Raw genomic sequence first — 6,586 nt, 5'->3', positions numbered from 1 at the left:
AAACGACCCTCCAGAGAGGAGCCACCAACAAACTTTATTATTTCACAAATTAAATAATATATAGGATATCACATATAGGTTAAATGGTCTAACATTTGTATCAAAAATAGGCATAGTGAAAGCCCATATATAGTAGGAGTCAGTTTATTTTATGTATCCAAATGAACAAACTACAACGGGTAGAAGGATTAGTGATTGCCTGGGGGTATAAAAGGGACTAATTGGAAATGTTAATGGGACTGAGGGTGTTGCTTTCTTGGATGATGGAAATGTTTTAAAATTAGATTGTGGAAATCATTGCACAGCTCTGTGAAAATATTTTAGATGGGCAAATTTATTATGTGTAAATTATATGCCACAAAAATCTTAAACTTTAGCACAATATAAAGACAAATGATAAAACTATGCTAATAGTTCAAAAAATGTTTTTCTTGGAATGGTATTAAATAGCAAGTAAAAGCTATGAGAACAGAGACAGAGAGAGAGAGAGAGAGAGAGAGAGAGAGAGAGAATGAATGAATGAATGAATAAATGAATGTAGGAAATGCCTCGTAGCTCCATATAGCTTTAACTCTTGGCTTGTGCATTTTGAACAAGGAATGCTACATTTCCCCTTACTCTTACCTCTTAGATAATCGCGTGCTCCTAAGTTTGCCTCTAAACCTTGTATTCACACACAATCATCAGGGAATCTTATTAAAGCACCTAAGTGGCCTATAGCCACTATGTGTTCCTTCATGACTCCCAAGTCCTATCTCTAGCCTCGATCCCTCCAGATGGCAATATTCTGCTTATATGCTTATCAACTGATGTACGTAAAGTCTCTTCTTTTTTACTATCACCAATATCCAATGGAAAAATAGGCAAAGGATAGAAGAGTTATAGGCAGGGAAAGAATTGAAAATGCTTGGTTGCCATGAGACGGTTTACAGATCTCCATGGGAGACAGGTATATCCATCGGTCTGACCAAAGTTGAAGCAGTTGTACTGCGTGATAGTGAGTTTGTATGACTCACATGGAGCTGGCAGAAGAGTGCACTGTGCTTGCAAAGACAGTTCGGCAAAGGTCTTGATCAGCCTCAGTTAGATATGCACACATTAGCCATTGCACTCCTAGAAACTCAGAGCAAGAAATATCAAAATGGGAATGGCTGTTCTGCATTACTTATAATAACAAAATATTGTCCCCTACAGAGAGCTGGTTAAGTTATGACACAAACCTGGGAAAAGACTATCACCTCTGAATTAAACACCATGCAGGAGAGCATGGTGTTTGCGAAGAATTACCTACTTACCTGCAACTCCCACAATGTGCAGGGCTTGCTTTGCAGAGTACTGCAGCTGGCTAGGGGCTGGGGCAGCTTTCCTACTCTCATGTTCCCAGGGCCAGTTCTCCCATGATTCCCAGGTGAGGGGTGGTCACAGTTCTGCACAACCCTCAGATATCATGTCCCCAAGGCAGCAGCCCAGACCAGGGACATCCTTTAATTTGTGTTTGGGACAGACCTGTGGCCCATGTCTGGTTCTCCAGGGCATTGGATTTTTCTGTTATAGCTTCTTGTCTTCCTCAAATCAGGTCTGAGTACCTCAAAGATACCTTTCTATAATATCAGATCTTCATTCAGAGATAAGTCAGTCTTGGGTGGTAACAGATTCCCACTGCTGCAGGGCCACAAGCCCAGATGTGGTCCCTGGTGGCAGCATAGGCCAGGACCCCACCTTGCTTCCAATTGGCATTACTGGCTATTCACATCAGACTGCTCCTCACTACCCTCGAGTCTCCAGTTCTGCCTCTCTTCATTGTGCCCACATCCTTCTGTTTCTCTTTCTCTTCCATTTCTCCATCACTTATTTGCTCCTTGTAGCACTGCCTAGGGTCTCTGAGTGTCTTGGGTCCATTCAGAAGTAGACTCAGAAGTGGTCCCAGGGGTGTTTGTGCATTATGGAGCCGGGTAGGGGTCATCTCCGTCATCATCTGCTCCCCTCAAGGCCTCTGCAACGTGGGGTCACCTCAGGCTAGTTCCCTGTCTGAGCTTCATTGGGCCAGACTGATGGTCCTCTTGGGGTTACACCTTGCCTGGCCTACTCTAGCAGCCCCTTGCTAGGGTGCTCCATCTTAGGCTCACCCCTGCCCAGGGCTTGTGGTTCTGCGCATGTGTGTGTGTGTGTGTGTGTGTGTGTGTGTTCTTCTATAGTCTCTGCCTTGCTCCCCATCCTGGGAGCCCATCTGAGCCTATGTGTCGCTGGACTGGTGGTCTTCTCAGACTCACTTTTTCTTTTCAGGGAATTTTAGGCTACTAATTATTCAGATTCTCATAGGTCAAAACACTGAGCACAGGCTCAGTCTCACAGCCTCTTTCCTCTGGATGATACCCAAGTGACACAGCAGCCACATCTGCAGTACATCTAAGGGCAGGTCACTTTTTTAAAAAATTAATTTTTTATTTTCTCATATAATACATTCTGACATCAGCCCCCCCTCCCCCAGAACCACTCTCCTGTTTCCCTTCAGAAAGAGCAGGTCTCCCAGGGATACCAACCAAACACAGCATAACAAGATACAGTAAGACTAGGCACAAGGCTGGATGAGACAACTCAGTAAGAGAAAAAGGGTCCCAAGAATGGGCAAAAGAATCAGAGACAGCCCTATGTCCCACTGTAAGGAGTCCAGCAAAGCCATCAAGCTACAGAACCACAGCATGTACGTAGAGGGAATGGTGTGTTTTCTGAAGAGATCTTAGAGTTCAAAGGGAACTCAGCCGAGATAAGTCTAGACTCATTTTGTAGATGAGGACCAGCAAGCCCCTGGAGGTTATTTAATTAGTTTGTGTTCGGGACAGACCTGTGGCCCATGTCTGGTCCTCCAGGGCATAGGATTTTTCTGTTATAGCTTCTTGTCTTCCTCAAATCAGGTCTGGGGACCTCAAAGATGCCTTTCTGTGATATCAGATCTTCAATTCAGAGATAAATCCGTGAAGCATGATTACTAATGATTAGTTTTGTAGGTGATTTAAAATTAAGTGGCAAATTATACAAATGTGTGGGGCTGGGAGGGAGAAGAAAAGAGGGAGGGAGAGAGGGAGGGGAGAGAGAGAGAGAGAGAGAGAGAGAGCTCATAGAACAATTAAATCTGTACACTGTAAGGTGGTAGTTGTGTCAGGATTTGGGTGCAATTTCCAAGCTGTGAGTCTCTGGGCAAGCACTCAAACCTTTCTAAATGTACACGAATGGTCATATGTGCCATCTTTTCATCGCTGCGAAGACGATCCATCCAGGTATCCTCACTTGCTCCCTCAGATCCTGTTTGTTCCGGTATTTGAGAAGGCAGGTGTATGTCATGCATTTGCTTTCGTTGTCATGGTTTCTCCCATTATGTCAGCTCAGTAGAAGGTGGGCTGTCAAGGTGGAATGCAAGAGGAAAGCATAAATATTGACATACAGCTTGCTGAAGAGAACTTGGGGAGGGGCCCTCCTGGAGCGGGAGAGTTAAGTTCCCACCAGCCTGAGGACAGGAACGCAATCTGTCTGTCATAACCATAATGGGATGGAAGAGGTTCACGATTTACTGTGAGCCAAATAGTGCTGTGTCCAGGATGCGGGGGTTGGAGGGAAACATGTCTTCACAAAGAGTCTTGGGAGACTCTCACCTATCATTAGCTTGTAAATCGCTTTGTGTGAGGGATCTGCCTCTTCATGCTCGTGTGGGGCCATCAGTCAGGCCAGCAAAGCTTCCTTGGGTGGGAAGATGGAGGGGCACTGTGCATTCGGATGCAGCTCTGTGGGCCACAGCAACCTGGAGTCCGTTTTCTCCAGTCCTAGGGTCTTGCCTCCATTCCTGTGTGTTCACCTCTTGTCTGATACAATGCTCTCCTTTATCCTACAGAACATCTTTTTCATGGTTTTGTTACAAGCAGAAAGTTTTAATTTTCTGTGTCATGCTGAGCAAGGGGGTGAGATGCTTACATCCTCTCCTGACTAGGGCATGGATTGTCTGCTGTCCCGAGTGTCCGCTTGGTGCATGTGTCCTGCCTGTTAGTCACTTAGCAGCTCTGCAGGTTGTCAGACTCACTGTGCTCCTGCTCACTTATCTGCTGGGGGCCTAACATGTTCACGAGGCCAGTCTCCTCACTATGTCTCATCATTAGGGAATTATGTTAACATGCATAATCCCAAGAGGACTGAGCGCTGTGTAAGATATTCTGGGAGGAGAATGAGAAAGAATATTGATGTGATTTATTAAGGAATATTATCATATCACACGTGTGTTATGATATATCACTGTTAACCTCTTATTCTGTTTACTTATAACTTATACTTTATTATAACCATTTTTGTTTGGGAGAACACAAGTGTAGGTTCAGTACTGCCCGTAGTTTCAAGGACTTCTGGGAGGACTTCGAACCTGTTCCTGTGGGGAAAAGGTTTCTTGTATTGATTCTTCTTTTAGCATGTTTACATTGGTCTCTTTTAAATATTGGTGTTTTTAGCCGGGTGTGGTGGCGCACTTGGGAGGCAGAGGCAGATGGATTTCTGAGTCTGAGGCCACCCTGGTGTACAGAGTGAGTTCCAGGACAGCCAGGGCTACACAGAGAAACCCTGTCTCGAAAAAACCAAAAAAAAAAAAAAAAAAAAATTGGTGTTTTTTTTTAAGTGCCTGGTCACCCTTGACTATCCATATTTTACAAGGAGAAATTTGACAATGAATGAACAGAGCAGAGCCTGACCAAGGTGAGTTTGTGTTCACTGTCTACTGAGAAACAATGGGTTCTTTAGTGGGGGTTAAATGCTAGGTTTGTTTGTTTGTTTGCTTGCTTGATTTTAAGGTCTGTGTTGGCCTGTGGTGGGACCTTTTCATCCCTGCCCTAGTGGAGGCAATGGCCTTAAGCATTCCTCTCAGAATACTGAGAGCTGCTGAGAGAGAGGCAGGCTGGAGGCTCACAGCTTATCTGAGCAGTCTCTCTCAGGAAGACATCACTTACATCTCCATTCTCAGCAATCAGGGTTTCCAGGTGACCACAAAAATGAGTGCAAACCACCATGCGTGAGGGTGCACAAGAGCGGTAAGTGAGCATTGATGAATGTGGGTGCTGGAGCTGAAAAGAAGGTAAGTGCTTTGGGCCCTGTGCATGACAGCCCAGAGGTTGTGAGGACAACATTTGGCCTTTGATTCTTTCCTTTGAGGGACTGAACTTACGTCACCAGGCCTGCATCTGCATGCAAGCACTTTTATAAGAAATTAAATTTAAAAATTTAAAATAAAATATAATTACAAAAATAATATCCCCTTTCTTTTCCCCCTTTCAATCCCTACCCCCATGTACTCCCTTTGGCTTCTTCTCAATATTATGGGCTCCTTTTCATATTCATATGTATATATATATATATATATATAATATGTATATCTTATACATATATCAACGTGTGTGTGTGTGTGTGTGTGTGTGTGTGCTTGTGTGTGTGTGTGTGTGTGTGTGTGTGTAAAACTTCTCAGTCCCTTAGTGTTACTTGTGTGAATATGATTTCGGGAGTGACCATTCGGTATTGGATAACTCATTAGGGGCTCATCTCCTGGGAAAAGCCCTCCTGCTGTTACTCTCAGTCGTCCTTAGTTACAGCTGTCACTTTTAACTGCTGATCCATTTTACCTGTTCATGAACGTGCTGTTCCTATTTAAAAAGCTCACCACCTCAAGCAGTTGGTTGATATCCTGTACATAGTACTTATTAGCCCTATTATACCATTCCAGCCATCCTTAAAGTAAGGTACGTGGAGATTTTGGTGACATATTATAAGGGGCCATTGGCAAGCTAAAGAAAGGCTGTGAGATTTATGAAGCTTTTAGAACAGAGGTGGAGAACTGTGGCCTTCAGGTCAGAAGCAACCAATTTTTATGTAACACAGCGACACTTATACATTCTCTGTGACAGAGTTCAGGTTAGAAATACAGTTAAGGGGTTGTGACACCAATGAGAGGCTTAAAAGCTTAAATTATTGACCCCTTGTCCCTTCACAGAAGAAGGTCCAACCTCTGAGCTAGAGGCTACATTCTGCATAACAGGTTATGGATTTAGAGATCTACATAAGAAGAGATGGATGATGTCATAGTTAATAGAAAACGGTTGTGTAAGTTGGGTTTGGTACATGCCTGTAATACCAGCTCTAGGAAGGTTGAGGCAGGAGAAGCCAGGCAGGCATTATGAATTCAGCCTGGGCTACATAGCAAGAACCTGTCTCAAGAATAAACAAGTGATCAAATAATAATAATAATAATAATAATAATAATAATAATAATAATAATAAAACCCAGAAAGCACAGGTTATAGAGGTAACTCACTCAGTGGGTCAAGGTGCTTGTCACCAAGCCTGATGATCTGTGTTTGATGGGGGGGCCTCACATGATGAAAGGCGAAAACAAAGTGTCCTCTACAACCACTAACATGTACACACACCAAACACATGCACAGACACACACATACACACACAGACACAGACACACACAGACACACACACACATGCACACACACACACACACACACACACATAAAAATCCAAAAAAGTTTCTAGTGGTAATTGAATATTTACATGT

The 6,586-nt window shown here is 43.6% G+C and overlaps 1 non-coding gene across 1 annotated transcript; it reads right to left on the bottom strand.

Annotated features, from left to right (window-relative positions):
- Positions 1-2,285: 2,285 nt before the first annotated feature.
- LOC115031026 lies at positions 2,286-2,417 on the bottom strand. Its single transcript, XR_003836613.1, has one exon. It is a non-coding gene; the product is annotated as a small nucleolar RNA SNORA17 (small nucleolar RNA).
- Between the last annotated feature and the right edge of the window lie 4,169 nt (positions 2,418-6,586).

The sequence above is a fragment of the Mus caroli genome, chromosome 4, assembly GCF_900094665.2.
Source record: "Mus caroli chromosome 4, CAROLI_EIJ_v1.1, whole genome shotgun sequence".
In the NCBI taxonomy this organism is placed as follows: Eukaryota; Metazoa; Chordata; class Mammalia; order Rodentia; family Muridae; genus Mus; species Mus caroli.
The sequence above is the reverse complement of the archived record's forward strand: the minus strand, read 5'-3'. Positions and strand labels throughout refer to the sequence as shown.